Raw genomic sequence first — 21,667 nt, 5'->3', positions numbered from 1 at the left:
ACAATGATAAACGTAGCAAAGTAGGTGTCTGTGGTGAAGAGTCTGTTGGGAAGAGCAGCCCCTATATGACTGGAAAGAAAATCTTTTCTTGATGGTTTGACTGAACAAAGCCAGTTGAATATTCCACTGAAACGTTTTACTTCATCACATGCTAAAGTATATTTTATTAATTAATATGAAATTGAATTTAGATTTAAAAAAAACTTAAAATGGAAGTCACAGAAAGCCAACATCACTAATTGGGCTGCCCGAGTATGAAACATGTTTCACTAACTTCACAGATTTGACCTTACTCCCTTCTGTGCTAATTCACATACAATACAAAGCAATTAACTGTAATTTGTTATAGCTGTGTAAAGTCACCAATGTCAAGTAATTTCCTCTCTCCATTGGAAATACGGTCTTCTGGAATCCACAGTGTGGAGATACTTTTAATCTTGCTTAATTGGAAGTAGATTTTTTTTTGTAATAGAATATGCTAGAACTCTTCTTCTACTCCCTCCTCATTTGGTGCAAAGAGAAGCCATGAAATGTAACATTAAAATCTCATTGAGCATCTCACAATTAGCCAGCAGAGAATGTGTCCTTGTGGGGCTCTCATCGCTTCATTCTTCAGTCTTCTTTTTCGTGCTTTTCTTTTCATTTCTCCCTGCACATATTCCTCTTTTCCACACCACCTACTCTTGTCATCCTCTTTCGTGCTCTCTGTCATTCTCCCACCAGAATTGGAGTCCTCCTTGTGTGTTTTTTCTCCTTATGTAAGTCATTACTCACTTTCCTCCCCCTCACAATATCTTCCTGTCTCTCAGCCAGTGTGTTAGTGAGCTGTTTGACCTTCTTGCTTCAATTCGCTTGCTGCTCTTGTTCTCTCTCACACACTGACACACACACACACACACACACACTCTGACTGTTTTTTCTTCACTTTCTTTTTTACTGCTTTCTCTGTTCTCGTTTCTTTCTCGCTCTCTCTCTCCTAACATTCTTTTACCACACTTTTTTTGTAACTCATCTCAACTTCATTTTGCCATGAAAACCAGACGGTTTGGAATTTATCTCTGCTGCGCACTCACCCCCAAAAATGTTTTAAAAATCATAAGATTTTATAAAGGAAAATAGGGCATGTACTGTCTTTAGACAGCGCTGGGAATATCCGATAATTAAAAAAAGGAAAAGCTTGATCTGAGGAGCCATAACTGAAGATAGCTAGAAAGTCTTCTGATTGAGTTAAAGCTCTTATATTGACATTAGAGTTGGGCTTACATGGCGACTTTATGTTGACCACTCTCTCCACCTGTTACCTCTCAGCCCAGTGTATTGACTATGTTTTGTTCACTGCACTTCGGTATCTACCTTTAGTGAATCACAACACATTGAAGCAGAGCATAAATGACTGGCAGCTCGGTCTAATACAATACAAGATGGCCTTCTTTCAGTCCACTACACAGGTGAGTAGATGAACAGCATCATTCAACACGCACAACACCTCTGCACCTCTTTCCAGCCCTACACACTCCATAGAAATCATAAGAAGGCATTGATCTCAATCGAAGGATATGTGGTTGCTATTTCAAAGAGAAAGGAAATTCATCTGCCTCCTTATGTGATTTCATTAGTTGGTGTCATCTGCCTCATTCCTCATATTTCTCGTCTTATCTTATGCCAAATTCATTCAGCACAACACTGCAACACTCTTCCAACGATTCCAGCTCTCACAGACATACAGCTGTCACTGACAGACAGTTTACAGACAAACAGCGCACATACATACAGCTCACCTGCATACAGCTCACAGCCTGACAGCTCACTGACATACAACTCACTGACAGACAGAACACAGACCTACAGCTTACTGACGTACAGCTCAAAGACATACAGCTAACATACATACAGCTCACCTACATACAGCTCACAGCTCACATACATACAGCCCACTGACATAAAACTCACAGACATACAGCTCAAAGACAGACAGCTTACTGACATGCAGCTCACAGACAGACAGCTCACAAACATACAGCTCACAGACAAAGTAGTGTGTATGCGTTCTACATTTTTGTGTACTAATCCTCCTAAAGCCTCATTGAAGGTAAATGACAGCGATGGAAAAGAGTTGCGTGATTGATGATTCTCTGCTCTGACAGGTCATCCTCACTGGTATCTTTTTGAATGGGTTGCTGTAAAATGTACCTTCATAAAACCTTACTTTACACCCATATTAGTACATTTACTTTACACCCATATAAGCACCTTTCCTTTACGCCCATATTAGCACCTTTACTTCACACCCATATTAGCACCTTTACTTTATGCCCATATTAGCACCTTTACTTTAGGCCCATATTAGTACATTTACTTTACACCCATATAAGCACCTTTCCTTTACGCCCATATTAGCACCTTTACTTCACGCCCATATTAGCACCTTTACTTCACACCCATATTAGTACCTTTACTTTACGCCCATATAAGTACATTTTCTGTACGCCCATATTAGCACCTTTACTTTACGCCCATATTAGCACCTTTAATTTACGCCCATATTAGCACCTTTACTTCACACCCATATTATTACCTTAACTGCACTTTACGCCCATATTAGTACATTTTCTGTACGCCCATATTAGCACATTTACTTCACACCCATATTAGCACCTTTACTTTACGCCCATATTATCACCTTTACTTTACGCCCATATTAGCACCTTTACTTCACACCCATATAAGTACCTTTACTTTACTTAACGCCCATATAAGTACATTTTCTGTATGCCCATATTAGCACATTTACTTCACACCCATATTAGCACCTTTACTTTATGCCCATATTAGCACCTTTACTTTACGCCCATATTAGTACATTTACTTTACACCCATATAAGCACCTTTCCTTTACGCCCATATTAGCACCTTTACTTTACGCCCTTATTAGCACCTTTACTTTACGCCCATATTAGCACCTTTACTTTACACCCATATTAGCACCTTTACTTCACACCCATATTAGTACCTTTACTTTACGCCCATACAAGTACATTTTCTGTACGCCCATATTAGCACCTTTACTTTACGCCCATATTAGCACCTTTACTTCACACCCATATTAGTAACTTAACTGCACTTTACGCCAATATAAGTACATTTTCTGTACGCCCATATTGGCACATTTACTTCACACCCATATTAGCACCTTTACTTTACGCCCATATTAGCACCTTTACTTTATGCCCATATTAGCACCTTTACTTTACGCCCATATTAGCACCTTTACTTCACACCCATATTAGTACCTTAACTGCACTTTACGCCCATATTAGTACATTTTCTGTACGCCCATATTAGTACATTTACTTTACGCCCATATTAGCACCTTTACTTTAGACCTTAAGCACCTTTACTTCACACGCATATTACCTTTACTTTACTTTACACCCATTTTAGTACATTTTTACAAATGTAATAACACAGTAGAAGAACCTATCCCGTCTCTGGCTATCAGAATAACAAAGACTGCGGGCAAAGATATCTGACATGTAGTGGAAGAACCCTTTAACCAAAAATGGTTTGCATGTAAGTGTCTGATTCTCTCTATCTCTCTTCTCTGTCCATCTTTGTCCAGCTCACTTTTGCTCTACAGTCTTTTTCTCAACCACCCACACATTCTTTCTCTCTCTCTGTCAGACAGACACGCACACACACCCACCCACCCGTCCTCTGTCTCCCTCCCTCTCTCTCTGTCTGTCTGTCTCTTTCCCTCTGTCCATGTTGTGATGAGTAACAGTTTAAGCTGTGCGAGGGGGAGATTTAGCATCTCTGTCAGGATGTGCTGTGCTCAGGGTTGGGGCGGGGATTTGTTGTGTGCAGAGCTGTGATCCAGGCAAACAGATGAAATAAAACATCACCGGGGACACCACATGCCAGGCAATTCCACTGTTTATTTATTTACTTATTTATTGTCACGACAACCATATGTCACTGGGTTTTCCAGCCAGGGTTTAAAGTTCCGATTACATACGCTTGCCGATTTGCATACAAGGCAATCTATTAAAATACCTAATTTGGTAGTCTCTTTCACCCCCTCTCGCTGTAGTCTCTCCACTGTGAGGTGTTACTGTCTCTTTCTTCCCCTCCCGCTGTAGTCTCTCCACTGTGAGGTGTTACTGTCTCTTTCTTCCCCTCTCGCTGTTGTCTCTCCACTGTGTGGTGTTACTGTCTCTTTCTTCCCCTCTCACTGTAGCATCTCCACTGTGAGGTGTTACTGTCTCTTTCTTCCCCTCTCACTGTAGCATCTCCACTGTGTGGTGTTACTGTCTCTTTCTTCCCCTCTCACTGTAGTCTCTCCACTGTGAGGTGTTACGGTCTCTTTCTTCCTGCCTCCCATTCCCACCTAACAAGCACCTCAAAAGTTCTACTACACATGTTCTACAACACATCACACTCACACACACATTCAGATTGACAGCCTAACTACCCTTTTTTCGGCTAATATGATCACATTCATCCACTAATTGTATTCATACGGAGCCTGTGAGTACATAAAGATCCGTTTGTTGTATAAGATTGTATATTTGTATTCTGGTATCACTCTCTTTCCTAACAATCTCCATGTCTTCTCCCTGCAACCTGTATGTGGGCCTGATGTCCATCTGCCCCATGTGTTTCAACATGATGTAGGCCTGATGTTCATCTGCCCCATGTGTTCCAACATGATGTAGGCCTGATGTCCATCTGCCCCATGTGTTCCAACATGATGTAGGGCTGATGTCCATGATGTAGGGCTGATGTCCATCTGCCCCATGTGTGCTAATATGATGTAGGTCTAATGTCCATCTGCTCAATGTGTGCCAATATGATGTAGGCCTGATGTAAAGTACATCTGCCCCATGTGTGCCAATATGATGTCGGTCTAATGCCCATCTTCCCCATGTGTGCCAATATGATGTCGGTCTAATGCCCATCTGCCCCATGTGTGCCAACATGATGCAGGACTGGAGTATTTGCTCGATTCTATGGATGAATGAATCGTTTGCCTGCCTCTTCTTTTCTCACTTCTCTCTTGCATAGTTAGCGTGTTAAAAATAGTTAGGCAAGCTGTCCCGATACTGCTACTGTGATGTTAGCCTTCTTTTCCACCTTGGTAACTCCCTGAAGTGTGATGCTTTAGCTTTTTTTCCTGTGATACATGGCACATGACATGCTATGTTTAGCTGCCTGGTTGCTTTGGCTGCAGGCTCAATTTGATAAAGGTGAGTAGGGTGTTGTCTGTGTCTAGGACCTCTACTGAGAAAGAGAGAGAGAAAAGTCTGAGAGACGTCTTAAAATAAACTTGCGACCACAGAGGCAAGGCACATGCTGGTTATAGAGAGAGAGAGAGAGAGAGAAAGACGTCTTAAAATAAACTTGCGACCACGGAGGCAAGGCACATGCTGGTTATAGAGAGGGAGAGAGATAGAGAAAGAGAGTGAGAAAAAGAGTGCGGGAGTGAGAGTGAGAAAGAGTATTACAGGGAAGAAGTAAACTAATGAGGCTGTGGTAGACTCCTGCCGGGATGGAGGACAGCCCTGTCAACTGTAATTCTCTGTAAATGATGAGTCTGGTCCAGACAACGGATTAAATTACACATAAAAACCCACCTCCCTTCAATCTGACCCCAGTCGATAGCAGAAACAGTTATATCTTAGTGGTAGTAGCTCATCTCTGGAGGTGTGTAATTTAGAAGGGAACTCAGTGGGAGATTCTTTGACCCAGGCGGCACGCCGTCTGGCGGTCCTGTGAGCGATGAGGAGCAGGGGCTGGAGGATACTTGGCCTCATGGGGTTACAGTTAGCAACGCCAAGCACTGTAATTGCTCTCAGCAGAGATACCACCTGTTCATAGACTATCAGTCAGGGCTGCTGGAGGTCAGAAAGGATGTGTGTGTGTGTGAAGGGGGGATATCAGGCTATAATTAAGGCAAAAACCTAACATGAATGAAATGACAACAGAGTAAGGATCAAATAACTGAGGAAGCGAATACATTTGGTAAAAATAATAATCATGCAATCATGTCCATCATATCCTTGTAAGGGCGTTTCGTGCAAGGCATTTTTTTCCAGAGATTTATTTCTATGGTTAGGAATGCCAAGCACTCTAATTGGCCTCTGCAGTGATCACACCTGTTTCCAGATCATCAGTCAGGCCTGCCTGAGGTCGGAGAGGCGAGGGATAAGGTTACCTGTCAGTAAAGTGTAAGGAACGCAGACACATGTCATGAATTAACTGATTACAATGTCTGGTGTAACTACAGCAGGACCTAATGACCTAACCCTATATACTACCTCTAAGTGTTGGACATAACGTGAAAGTACTGCCCGTGTGTGCCCGTGTTTGCTTGGCGGATCCCAGTGACTCTAGCTCAAGCATTGTTTTCTTTCTAGCTCGTTTGGCTTTCTTTGCTTGTTTTTGTGTGGTGGTTATCCTGAATGAAACGAAAGTGCGGTACGCTAAATGCCTCAATTACAAGGATTTACCAACAGAGGGAAGATTAGCCTCAACTGATGCTGCCAAACTAACTGTGAGCACTAAGCGCCATGACGGGTGTCCTTTTACCCAATCAGTGATGTCCCTGAAGCCCCACCTGTAAGTCAGTGTTGTTCCTTACCATGTGACCAAACCTAGCCTATCAGCAGGCCTAGCAGTTTAGGAGGAATTGCTCTGATTGTTGCACCGGTTCTCCACAGATTTGCGTTTGGTTTCATCCATCCTCTGACAGGTAAAAAACATCACTTTAAACAACTTTAATCATGTACATCTGTCACTTCAGCTCTGGGCTTGGCATAACAAAGCATGCTCAAATAAAAAGAACGGGGAAAAAAAGACACATATTTATAGATGTGTCAGCACAGGAGGTGACATATCAGAGCTTGTTGAAAGGATAAATAAAAGACTGGATTCTTTATTGATTAAGGCAGTTTTAAAACCTTATTTCTGTCAGCGAAAGTGGTACTGTCTTGCAGACATGATTTTTTTTTTTGGATTGTTTTTATTGTATGCTGTCATGTTCACTGGGAGTGTAGAGAATTAACTGTGATCTTGTTTATATGGTCCAAGAGAGATAGCACAAGGACGAACACGAGAATGGACAAATATTTCAGCTAGAGGCTTGAGGTCTTTGAACTCCCACACACAATTTGAGGAGGAGGAGGAGGTGTGAACAAAGCCTTGATATAAACAGACAAACACACACACTCACAAACAAACACACACCATAGTCATGAGCATGTATGTCAGAAGTATCTTTGAGAAGTGAGAAGAATCTTTATTACAGTCTGAAAAAACGAGTTTACACGTCAAAATTGTCAATTTTATTTTGGTTTCTTGGAATAGCGTGAACTGGGTCTTAAGTCAATCTTCACACTGCTCCAGATACGTCCGTTTCAAACCTACAGCGTGACAGAGCGGAGAACTGGGCAGTCATCTAGCACGTATGTCTTCCTGTGACAGGAAAGACACCTGGAGTCATTTGCACAGACTGCAGGATGCCATCACCTACTCAAAAGGGGATACATAGATGTATCAGCGCCTGAGAAACAACACGGACAGGGGTCGAATGGTGACACTTAACTATACGATAACACTTCAAAGACACTTTCAAAACTTGGGAAAGGTTTTGCACACTGTCAAGCTTTTACCGTGCACTTAAGGTAATTCCTATTACAGTTGAACAAAAATGAAACTGTTGACTGAGAACTTCTTCTTAGGAGACTAAGAATGCTATTAGATGGCGGAGAGCTTCTCAAGGCCAAGCTATCAGACTCATGTGTATACCCCACCTCCAACACACACACACCTCTCTCAAGGCCAAGCTATCAGCAGTGCCGCTGCTAGCTATTTTGCTGCTTGCTATTTTGGGGCCCTAAGCATAACTCCCCCCCGAAAAAAAGAATTGGTTTCTGCCAGTTTAACATTTTATTAAAACGCAAAAGTTAAATCTACTTTGTAAACACAGTACACAGAACAGCCTGATGGTATTTAATTTACTACCATATATTGGAAGTCTCAGTTCTGGATTTGTCAGTCATGTTTCAGGTTTATTCTTGTAACAATGGCAGCCACACATTGTGAGACAGAGCCTGAGCTCCACTCCCCAGAGCTTCGCCTCAAGATTATCTAACCTACTACTTGAGGAACAGGCTGTTATATACATAATGTTTAAGGGGTGTTACCAGCTATTCAAAATAGGCCATGGCTGCAGACACTTTTGTCTTCTGGGGGGAAGGGAGTTCTCACCTCCATCCCCAGGTCTGAACAAAGAGCCCTCACCAAGAAATGTTTAAATGTCAATAAAAGTAATATATTTATACTAGGTATAAATAAGGTGGAATTATTGCAAATAACCGGTCCCTTCCAGCCAAAACATACATACAGTACACACAAGTATTGGAATGTCCCAAATCTTTTAAATTAAATAGTTATCCATAAATACAAACTTAAATGCAGAAGTATACAAGTAAGAAATATTCTTCTATGAAGCAAAGATTTACCAGCAGAAACTATTTACACACTTTACTTTGTAAACACACTATGTAGCAGCCAGAACACACACAATAAGTACAAACAAGAACAGTCAATCTTCTTAAAAAAACTAAGATTTAGAGGATTAAAAGTCAGTTGAGGGTTGTTGATAATCCTGGCTTGGTGTGGTGGTGTCTACAGACCTGCAAGACGGGGTTGCTCCTCCTCTGCATCTTCGTCTTGAACATATTTCAGCATAGACCCTGCAATAATTTTGAAATACAACGAAAAAGGATCAGTAATGAAAGAGACAAAAATATTCAAACAAAGAATCTTAAGAATTATAAACATTTAAAACTAAGGTGCTCTCCCCCTTTATTGATCAACTATTTGATAAATGTAATCTAATATAATAGCATAATAGAATGTTAAGTAAAGTAACATTTAGCTGGCGTCAGTTCAAGTCAATTCAAGTCTTTTATTGTCAGATGCACAGAACAACAGAGTCAGACTGGGCACTGAAATTCTTAGGACAGGACACCGTACCACACTACCATAACATTACAAGACATAACATAACATTTAAGTACTCCACGTGATATAAAATAACATAACTTAACAATAAGAACTTAACAAACGATATACCTATGAAAGACAAATAATAGTAGACCTACTAGATAAACATATTGCACAATATGCAATATAGATACTAAACATAAATACACGCACTAAACAGATACACATACGTACCTACATGTCTTTCACTATCTGCTAGAGCTATACTGAACATAGGCTAGTTAGGCCTACTTGTAGAATGCATAATGTTTAACAGTAAAATCTCAATTTAGCTTGCACCTAGGGCTGCCAACTTCCTAAACTCCAAATGAGGGACACTTTCTTCCAGCTGCGCACACGCGCCAACAGCTGACCAACAATATTGGAAATTGCAAGGTTTCATTAGCCATACCATGAACAGGCATGCAAACTGGTCAGGGGTGAAAAAGGTGAGAAGGTTGCGTGACAGGAAAAATTGCCGCTTCTTCACGAGAAAGTAATGCAGCTGTTCTTCATCTTCCTCTGAATTCCCCCCCCCCCCCCCCCCCCCCCCCAACAAAAAAAAAACTCCTCGGATCTACACGATTCACGTAAATGGCATATTTCGGTGGGGAAACGGCGAATTTCGCCGAAAAGCGACAAGTTTGCATGCCTGCATGAACCTATTAAATTCAGTGTTATTTTGGCAAAACAACTACTGTACTTGCTTGGATGTATTGTTCATCATAATAGTCAAGACAATCATTACAAGTTTCTCTCAAATTTCATGGTGTTGTTTTCGTTGAAATAGCATTAGACCTGTTTAGCATAGACTCCTGGTTGCTCTTGGTTATCTAGGTGCTATGCTAGCTAGCTAGCTAAGGGAACTTTAAATACCCTTTAACGATCTAAATGCATGAAATTATAGCTAGTTATCTAGCTAATGTTATAGTCTCCTCGATTTAATTTCTACTATTATAATGGGTGCTTGAGAAACTTCGTATGAACGAATTCATGTTCATGAGTTAAATGTTATTATTATTATTATATTCACACATATAAACACCAGTTCATCATGTGTTAAGAATTCTGATATGAAATATGAAAACAACAATGTGCAAGCTTCCAATTTAATCGTGATTTAAGATACTTAGATCGCTAAAAGTTTCACCTTTTCGTGTTGGCGTTACAAATGCTTGTTGTGGAGAGGAGTGCAGCTGAGAGCCGCTTGTCTCCAGGGCACAGACACTTAACTGTTATATGTTTCTCTTTTCACGGATACAAATAAAAAAGGCTGTGATTGGAATACGGGACTGCAGCTGTCCCTGACGCTGACGGGACAAATCAAAATCATAATTCGGGATGTCCCAGACAATTCGGGACAGTTGGCAACCCTTCTTGCACCTAAGTTATAACATATTTGAGTGTGCTAACATTAGCAATAACCTCAGCTAGTTCGAGGTGTATGCATATAGTCTGTGAGCCAGAGGGGTTGGTCGTTCCGAAAAAGTGGCAAAGGCTACCAAAGGCTACCATACCTTTTCTGAAAGCCTGGAATCAGTGTTTGGATTCAGTTTCTTTTACCCCTTTTCCACCAAAGCTGGTTCTGGGCTCTTTGGTTTTCCACCGAAAAATAACTGGCTCCGGTTCCAAAAAACAGGTTCTAACTCAGCACCAACTTTTAGGTGGGCCAGAAACAAGAACCGGTGACGTCGGGGTTCGTCCCTAGGTTATGGGCGGAGCTACCCCAACAGAAACAGAAATTTCCGCCGCCATTTTTTCCCCACCGTCAACTGAGTGAAAACGGTGAAAACGTAAATGAAAAATCCAAGGACAACAGACCAATTAACAAATTAAAAATAATAAAGAAAGCTTTCATTCATCAAAATGTTTTGGTTTGTCTGCCTAGTATACATTAACTCTTTCAATCGGACTTGTTTTTTGTGTAAGTTATCACACTTAAAATTAGCTGATGACCTAGCAAGTTTGTGTAGCAGTTAGCACTAGCTGCCTTGAGGTACTGCTACAGTTGTTATGCTAGTCAACCATCATGAGCTGCATTGCCTGTTCGTTTGATCTACGTGAGGAAATAAAGAAAACCCGTAGTTGTATCATTAACTGACCCCGTAATGTAGTGCTGATTTTTTATTGTTTGTACTGAAGAAGACGTGCCACTCGAAAACATAAACAAAATTGCTCTTGACCAAGCAAGTTCATGTAGCAGGTTGCTAGCTAGCTGCCGTGAGGTATTGCTACAGTTAAGGCAACTAGTAAGCATATCAGTAGTAGCTAGTCAACTCCCGTCATTAATTGCATTGTCAGTCGTTTGATCTACGTGGGAAAATATAGAAAACCCATTGCCAAGTAAACAGAACATTAACTTAAGCTTGTATGGTACTGCATGGTATTAAAAAATGAAACATAATAGAAGTTTTATCGACATTTGTTTGCCTTCTCCCTGGAAGAAAACCACTCGTGAATAGCTAGTAATATGTCAAAACATTCGAAAATTTTCAGTTAGGACAACGGAGGCATATGACGTGATTTAAAGACGTAGCTAGCCCTACTCTGGCTCTCAGTCGGTGGAAAAGCAAGCCGGTTCCAAGATAAGAACCAGCTCCGAACCGCATAAGCACCAGCCCAGAGCCAGCTTTGGTGGAAAAGGGGTATTTGATGCTCCCTGGTGCCACAGGATTAAAAGACATAAGATGACTTAGGTAGAAATGGCAGGGAAATGTGTGTGATTAAAAGTTTGAAGAGCTCCAGGGTTGGTACTGTACTTATCCAAAATGTTCTCAAAAGGATTTAAATTAAAGCTCAGTGTCTCCCCTTTAAAATGATACCAAACATAACCAAATCAAATATTCCAATATGTCCAATATAGATTTTCAGCTATGTCAGTTTATACGCATTATTTTCTCAACCTTAGTTTACATTATGTGTGATAACTCAAAACAGCTACTCTTGTCAGATGGCCATCATACATCATTGAAAAGCTGAGATTCCAGGCTTTCAGAAAGGGTATGGTAGCCAGTGTTGCCAACTTAGCGACTTTGTCTCTATATCTGGCGACTTTTCAGACCCCCTTGGCGACTTTTTTAGCAAAAAGCGACTAGCGACAAATCTAGCGACTTTTTTTTTTGTCATTTGGTGGATTTTTGTGTTGACAAAGCACTGAAAAAGCATCTCACATATCCTGTTCTGCAGTTCATGTTACAACTGATCTCACGAGAGCTGAGAACAGCGAGGGCTGTCATGGTCTCCTCTCCACTCACATAGTGCAGTCTGACGAAATAACACCAACATATTAGAACTTTGTATTCGCGGGAAAAATATTAGTGTTACCCCGTCAGAATTGCATATTGTGAGCATCCGCAGCTTATTTACATATTATGCAAATTAGTTGATTACGTCATCTAGCGACTTCTGGCGACTTTTCAGAGAGCTTACAGCTACTTTCCTCACAGAAAAGTTGGCAACACTGATGGTAGCCTTTGCCACTTTTTCGGTAACGGTTTCCATATTTTTGATAGGCTAACCATTCAATAAGCAGCACATTTCCTGTATTTTACAATGATTAAATATGGACTTACCTGATAGTGATGAACAGGATTCATCTCGCTGTTTCCTCTTCTTTCTTTTTTTCTGCCCCTGACTCATGCAATCTTTTCGAGGCCATTCCGAAAAGTTGACGTAGCCTCCTGCCAAGTTCGCTGTCAGGTTCGCCTGGCCACTTCAGACAGGGCAACCACCGCAAGCTTGGGATGTTGCATGTGTATTTGTGGGGGGGGGGACCATCGTAACTTTTTTTTGAGCAATTAAATATAGCTCTTGTTCTGCCTGTTTTGTGATATGCATGGCTAAAAGGTGCCTTATATTTCTATACTGAAATAATATCGGCATTATTATTATTATAACTATGATGATTTTTTTTTTTTTTAGTTGCCTAGTTTTTGGGGGCCCCCCTCAGGACTTGGGGCCCTACGCGCAGCGCGTTATGGGAGCGGCAGCACTGGCTATCTGACTCATCTGTACCTTACCCCCAACACACACACCCCTCTCAAGGCCAAGCTATCAGACTCACCTGTATACCCAACCACCAACACACACACCCCTCTCAACGCCAAGATATCACACTCACCTGTATACCCCACCCCCAACACACACACCTCTCTCAAGGCCAAGCTATTAGATTTACCTGTATACCCCAGCCCCAACACACACACCCCTCTCAGTTGTTTGGTAAATCATAGGTGGTGCTGTAACATGACATTTTCCATATTGTTGTTTAATTTTTGCCACAAATACAAGAAAATACATTATTACGTTATTATGGCAGGGGAGGTATGCGCCACATAACACACACACACACGCACGTTATTATGGCAACCGGAGCAGGTGGCTGTGGAGATGCCTCCAAGCTTGTTTAATACGATTCCAAAATGTCAAGGACACACACCATACCACACATGCACAGACTCTCTCTTTCTTCTTTCACACAGTTCAGACCACAGCCCTTGGCTTTAGTTTTGTAATATAATTTAATTTAATATCATATAATTTAAAATAAAATAATAATATATAGTATCTATAAGATCTATAAAGCAGTCATATCCAGATACAAGAGTGGCATTTATGGCTATCTATAATGTAACTCATTCTGAAATACAGTAACAACTGTAATAGTTCTGCTTTTTATTGGTGTTTATTTGCTCATGCACTAAGCCCCCTTACCCTCTACTCTCCTTGATCTTGACCGTAACCTTGAAAGGTCCGAACACTGCAATGCCTCAGCACATATGTGACCCGGCACGCGAAAAGGGGGAACAAGTCGGCCGAGACGATTTCGAGTAAAACACAATTGAAGTTTTTTTTTTCAAAATGAGTGATTTTCTTTTTTTTGCAGAATGTGCAAGTTGAAGTCGTGAAGAAGCCACTCCATGTTTCAGATAACAGTATTGGTTACCTTAAAAGTATACATTTTGTCGTTGAAGTTGGTACAGTTTGGTTAAATTCAGCTTCGCTCTCGTCGCGCTTGGGGGTTGTTACCTAATTTCCATATGAACTGCTGAATCGCGTTTGTTATTTTTTTCGACCAATCAGCTGCACATTACAAGCGATACACATGGCTACTTATACAGTATCATACTCCACTACTCTTATCCGAAGTTAAAAACATGTAATCTACTTCAGCAGCGGAGCATTTTACTCCCCTGCAATCTCTACGTTCAGAGGCAGACAGCAGGAAAGGTTAACAAACGGAATAAAATAGCTACACATTACACACGCTATGCTTTAATAAAACTCACGTTTTATGAGACACCAACAGAGGCTCAACAGACAAGTCTTAACATTGAAGATCTTTTTGCACGCCTGCGTTCGTTCTGAAAAACTACCTACATCCAACCAGCAAGGTTTATCCATGTTGTTGTGGAAAACGAGAGTTGCATCATATTTCATTAAAACTTCACACTTCTTACATTGGACATATCCACCAGCCTAATTACAATCTGCATTGTCTATTTAGCAGAAATATCTCCATACAGTATATTTCCCTTCGTTTAGTATCATTTTAAACTTCCCAGATGACTGTATTGCCCCCGCTCGTCAAGTAAAACGTGTCCAGAAACAAGGCTCCTTTGTCTGGATAGCCAGAGCTAGCAAAACTGCCATTCAAATCCAATGGTAATGCTACCTAGCTAGGTATGCTAACTGTCGGTATCCATCGTTAACTCGTTAATCGGTAACCATCATGTCACTGGCTTTAATTTGAGAATGGCATGTTAGTAGAACATTTAGTAGTACATTTAATATCAGTACACTTGATACATTACTGCTGATGTTTTACTTATATGTTACTTATTAGCACCTAGCTACCTAGCCACTATGTGTTCCAATGTGTTTTCAGTTAGTGTTAGCGGCAAGCTAGCTGTATACCGGTAGTTGAGTTGAGCTTCAGTTAAGACGCTGCGTAGGCTACCGTACTTCATTATCACATTCGATTATTTATTACAAACAAAAACAACTGCTTCACATGAGACACTCATAACTTGGCATATATATCTCATGTGAGGGGAGGGGGGTGTTATGGCATATATGCTTAATAAGAATATATGAAATACAGAATAACACTACATAATTAACAACACTAAAATTATTGAGTCTTCAGTGACACCTGTAGGGGGAAGGGCTACAGATACCCCATGTCAGTGTGACATCTGTGAGGAGGGCTAATCCCAATGAGATGCAAATGAGCACAACTGTCTTCCCTTTGTCCCAGGTGAAGTGACTATTCAGACAATCTTAGAGGTGCCTTTTCTCAACAAAAGCTTTTCAGAGGTGTATACATTCAAATAATCACAACTTATACAAATATTATCAGATTTACATGAGTGAGACATCATTGGAGAGCTTTACACTTACACTTTCAAAATATGTGAATAACTCAAAATGTCTCCGGGGAGACTTGTGGCTGGTTTAGCCATGCCTGGTCACATATATATGCCAAAGATCAAAGGAGCCCAGACCTCATTTATTAAGCTTTTGATCTCAAATATATTTGACTGCAAGTGCAATTTAAGAAGTTTTAAAAAGACAGTTGATTTTTATATCTTTTTGGCACAGGGTCCAACCATTGCCTTTTAAAAAGATGTTAATCTTGAGGCCGATAATGATTAATTTTTTTCTCACTCCAGGTCATTTATTCGGTGCATGATTTATGCATAAGCAAACGACTCACCATCACTCCATCTAATGAATGCGAGTGAAGGTGGATGTTCTTGCAAATGTGGTTAAGGTTTATCTAGTGGAATAAACACTGTTCAGCTAAACAAAACCCTGTTAATGACCTCAGCACATGGCTGGGCATAATACAATGGTTTATTCCATGTAGATGCATTTTATCTTATTTTTATTTAATTGATTTCAGGGGCAATCAATGTGTACTCATTACATGCTGGAGAGCTCCTTGATGGCGGTTTGGGGAACAGACATAGACGCCTGAACATTACACATCCCATCAAATAAAATAAAAAGCTGACCGGGAAAACTTTTACTTACAACTTTTGAAAACGCAGGGTATTGAGGGTATTTTTAGTAAAAGCATAGTGTGACCATCACACTTTTCAGAATGGGATTTCTTAGCATCAAAAATATCACCAATGAGGCAATGCTACTCTGCGAGATAGAAACTTTCTAGAGAAAGAAATTAATTCTAGAAATTAACTGTAATATACAAAACTAAGCTAAAGTAAAATACACCAAGACAAGTGCTGTGCAATCAATACAAAAAGCCTATCCACATGAAAAACAGATGGGGCCTTTATGACATGTCGGGCAATATTAAATCTTAGGTTTGAATCTCAAACAGTTGTCATTTTTCCATTGATTAGACAAAACAGCAAGTTTTGGTCACTTTTTCTTTTCCTAACTTCTTTCTGTAGCAGTGGCCTGCAACATTATGAAGGGTAGTAGGTTTGCTTTACGACAGCACTTTACCCAAAGCACAGGACGCTTCTGGGTGATTAATGGGTCCTGCTCGGTGCAAAGGCTTCACATTTATGACCTTCCAGGTCTTGAGCCTTGTGTTGGACACACACACACACACGGACACGGACACACACACCAGAACATTGTGTTGGACTCCTCAATCACTTACAGGCACAAGTCCTCAATTCTGGCGAAAGGCTTGTTGATATTTTCAGCTTGACAGCCAATCAAATGACAGCCCTCTGTTCTAGGCTCCTGAAGCAACGCATTGATTGGCTTGAATTATTTATTGCTTGCCCCAAGCCGCCATATTAAATTCCTAATTCCCAAGGTCTGTGTATCGACGCATGAGAAATCAGCTGAATTTGACAAAAAAATGTATTGGATTAGAATTGTAGACTGCCTTTTTAAGGGCAGTCCTGAAGGCTATTCAAGCAAATTGATTGATTCATTAAATCCATTCAATTGATCACTTCATTAATGTGTTTAAACATTATAAACCAAACATGATGCATTGTGGAGGTGGGGTTCAGTATACCAGTTCCAGTACTAAAACCAAAGCAGAGTAAATATGATAATCAACATTCATTCTCCCTGTTCTACATTGTACAGTCAGTTCAGCTTCAAGAGCCAATTCCCCCCATAAGCCCTTCTGTTTGAGGATAACACATAGATCTTCAATTTCCCTTGCCTCTGCCCAGACTTGCCATCAGCTCTCTCGTGATGTGATGGTTTGTCATGACACCCTGATTGTTGGGGTTGGGAAAAGAAAACATAACCTTTTGATCACGCTGAATTGCTGAGTTAGCCATGCAATTTGAACATGCTCTCTAAACATATTGAGGTTGTGACACACAGGCTATTGAGCCTCCTGAAATAGCCATGAAACATGGAGGGAGGAAATCTGGGATATGGACAAGCCGCACCGTCCCTTTGAAATATCACAGTCTTTGTCAAAGGCAGACAGCTTGAGTGTACTCATACATTGGCCATTTAAAATTAATGTTGGCTTTAACACAATGGGAGACTTCATGGACAGAAATACGAGAACACAAGGAATCAGTTGTCTGTGACTGACTTAGTCTCAGAGGAACAAAAGCGTGGAGATGAAATATAAAAGACAGACAGAGAGAGAGAGGAGGGATGGAACAGTAACTACAATCTGTGATGATAAGCAGAGGCTGGAATGACAAATAAATGAAATAATCTGTATTCTGTCCTATTGTCCCTATCCCCTCCATTTATCTTGCTCATCTCTTTACTCATATCTTCTCAGATTCATTTCTCCAATCTCCTCTGCCTCTGGCGCTAAAACATTCTTGTTTTCTTTTCTTGTTTTCAGATTCAATCATGTGTTTATTGACGCTGTCATTATTCACTCCGTCTCATCTCTAAACTTCTTTCTTTTATCAGAAACAGAGGGAGAGCTGTCTGAGATGTATTAGTGCTGGGAGGCCGTCCTCTCAAAGCCAGACAAGGGTTGCTTACGGTGCGAATCCATGACACCGTTATGAGCGACGCGATTTCTAAACCCCATGCATTTCAATGGGAGCCAGTCCATTGTGACGTACACCACCGTTTGGGGCGACGCGACCGATAAAGTTCGAACATGTTGAAACTTGTGCAAATGAGGAGCGATTTTTCCCGGCAGCGGCCAATGAGATTGTTTGGTGTCGTCTCTGGCGGTTTGAAAATTGTAGGACTGTGGCATCGTTTGGTCGACAGTACACGCCCACTCAAAGCGATGGAAGCGGGTCGCGTCACTGTCATGGATTTGCAGCGTTAGGGTCTAGGCCAAACATATTAATGCTGCTCATGCCATAGGTTTGTGTGGACCTATTGGGCATGGAACCGCAGAATAAGATGTGTGTGTGCGTGCGTGTGTGTGGGCAATGGGGGGTAGGAGAATGGCTGTGAAATGTATTCAGTTTAAAAAAAGCTTTTACCTTTACTAGATAACAGTGCCTGCCATTTTGCTTTCACAGCATAATGAAATGTATATTTGAAAACATGCCTATCCATGACTATTTCTTCCAAATGTGTTACTTTCTTATCTTAGGCTTAGAAAAATACTGCATGTATTAATGTAAACTCCGGTATAGCCAGAAGCTACAGAACATTAGCATTCACTTTAAGCATTGCTGTATGCTCAAGAGCGTACAAGGTCTTTGATTGATCAATCGGTCCATAGGAATAATTTGTATCATGAATTGAATAAGTACCAACATCTGCTTACTAGGCAAAGACAGTTTCTGACATCATAATAGCGGCTTGAGGAAGATAGCAAATGAGCAGAGAGAGAGTGTGAGTGAGAGCGAGTGAGTGAGTTTTTATCTCCTTTATGCAACAAGTAAGTGTCTGTGAATTATGTGTAATACGTCAGGACCTGGGGAACACTGAGAAAGATTTATAATGTGGATAGCAAACTTTATGGTTTGTTAAAAAATGTGAAATATATATAAAAGTAAAACAACATTGCCAGCACATCTGACCCAGCTGTAAGTGATAGTAGCATAAGTAAACACTTTATAATAATAATACTATATACAAATATGATATATTATTATTATTGTACTGTGTTTAATTATGCTACTATACTAGACGCCTGATTCTAGGATGCTGTTATTGCACCTAATTCATCCATATTTTCTGAGCAACACATTGATTTACCCCTTCTCTGATTTTCTCTGTAATCTTTCACACCAAATCAACCAATTGAGTCTCTACTAGCAATGATACCTCCTTTTGATCCATTTTTGTGGACATGAGCTTGTGACATTACCAGGCAATACTGGGTTCAGGCTTTTTGGTGATTTTGATTGGTTATTTAAACCCAGTCTGGGTTTTTATATGTATTTCTTCTACGGAACTGTGTAGTTATTATTTGCCGCAGTACATTATATTCCTTGTTCTACATACAGTACCAGTCAAAAGTTTGGACACGCCTTACATTTTTTTGAGAAGTGTTTTCTTTACTTTTATTATTTTCTACATTGTAGATTAATACTGAAGACATTTAAACTATGAAAGAACACATATGGAATGATTTACTTAACAAAAAAGTGTTATCTACCATCTAAAAATAATAAAATAAAAGAAAACACTTCTCAAAAAAATGAAAGGGGTGTCCCAACTTTTGACTGGTACTGTACATTTTCATGTGTACTACAAACTGATCAAATTATTTTGGTAAGTCTTCTGGTTTAACGAAAATGGTTGTTCATCTATTAAGACACTTTTATTATATGGCAACGACAGTACAAGCATTCTGATTGGCTAATGGGTAGTCACGCCAGCCGTGTGTTGACGTTCTAGCCGGTCTGCGGACTGATAACTATTGTTATTGCACTCCAGTGACGTCAATCTTAAAAATGAGCGATATCAAGGACACAGAGTTTTACTATCCAGGAGATGATAATGAAGAAGACATAAACAGCGATGAGGAAATACTCAACTTTCTTAAAGAGCAGAAAAGTCTCAACACAAAGAGGAAAACAACTAGCGACCTAAAAACACTCAACCGTTTTTTACAATCTATCAACAAGGGGCTCACGAACTTGACCGTTATCTGTCGAAATTCTTTAAGGACGCAGTCAAAGTCAATGGAGAAGAATACGAGCCGGACACTGTCTCTAGCTTTCAAAAGAATATACATCGCTTCCTGAATGACAACAAATATCCCTACAACATCCTAAAGGACACATCGTTTGAAACTTCCAGGAGGGTCTTGGTTGCCAAAAGGAAACAGCTGATTGTGAAACACGGCAAAGGCAACAGACCTAACGCCACCCGGCCAATTACAGATGGCGACGAGGAGAAGATGTTTGACAGCGGAGTATTCTGTATTTCCAACCCAGAGGCTCTTCAACGAACCATGTGGTGGCTTATGGCACTACACTTTGGGTTTCTTGCCAGAGATGAGAGCCGTAAGTTGTGCTGGGGCGACATAGAAATGCAGCGTGACGAGGATGGTAATGAGTTTTTGGTGTGGGTTAGCGAACGCGGCACAAAGACCCGTAAAGGGCAAGAAAATTGTCACCGGCGAGCTTTTCAGCCTAAAATGGTCGCCACTGGCACTTACATGTGTCCAGTTATGGTAGAAGATCTTTAAAAGCCATAGGCCAGCTGAAATGAATTCCAAAGATTCGCCCTTCTTTCTTGCTTTGAGACAAAGTGGCAAGCAGAGTAACATCTGGTACAAGAACCCCCCCCCTCGGGAAAAATGAAATAGGCAAGTTTATGCGGAAAGCTGCTGTAAGCTCTGGCATAGCTCAGCGAACCGGTGGGAAAGTGTCCAACCACTCTGCCCGCAAATCAAGCATCAGCAGGCTACTGGATGCCAACACACCTGAAAAATTTGTTGCGCAATTCAGTGGGCACAAGAACACCCAAAGCCTTCAGTCTTACAAGTCGACCAGCGAACAGCACAAGCGGCAAATGTCCAGTATCCTGAGCCGAAAACCTCTAAACCAGATTGTGCCAGCCCCAGCGCAAGGTCCCTCTACCCATGGCTCTGCAAACAGGCCAATGCAATCGATGCCTTCATATCCAACGAATACAGCAAGTACCTTTCCCTCGGCATTGCAAGGAGTAAACACGCCAGCCGTTTTCGCCGGGGCAAACATCAGCAATATTACTGGCTGTTCGTTTCAAATCTTTAATGGTCCAGTTAAAATCTTACAAGGCTCTCAGAAGAAGCGAAGATTTGTCATCTAAAGTGACGACGAAGACTAGAACCTTTGAATCACTTGTACCATTATTTTATGTTGGAATTAAAACCATTTTAGCTGAACCTTGTGTCCGTTTTCTATAAAAAAAAGTATTTGGTTGCTAAGCAACACCTGAAACAAATCGTGAGAAGACTTGATAGCTGAACAAAACGACATGTAATAATAACCAAATACATAAATAATAAAAATGCCATATAATAAACAACTTATTAACCTCGACCGTTCGGTCATGCAGGTTAATTATCAGACTTTGGCTTTGCCGTATCAACCTCGCTATTGCTCGGCCGATACGTTACGGCCTCAGTCTGATAATTTACCTGCATGACCTCACTCTCGGTTAGTAAGTAGTAAATCATCTATTGATTGACACTTATTTTATCCAATAGTACTCATTCTCAGGTTTAAAGTGATACGCCCATTGC

The sequence above is a fragment of the Sprattus sprattus genome (genome assembly GCF_963457725.1).
Source record: "Sprattus sprattus genome assembly, chromosome: 3".
Taxonomy (NCBI): Eukaryota; Metazoa; Chordata; class Actinopteri; order Clupeiformes; family Clupeidae; genus Sprattus; species Sprattus sprattus.
Note: the sequence above shows the minus strand (reverse complement) of the source record.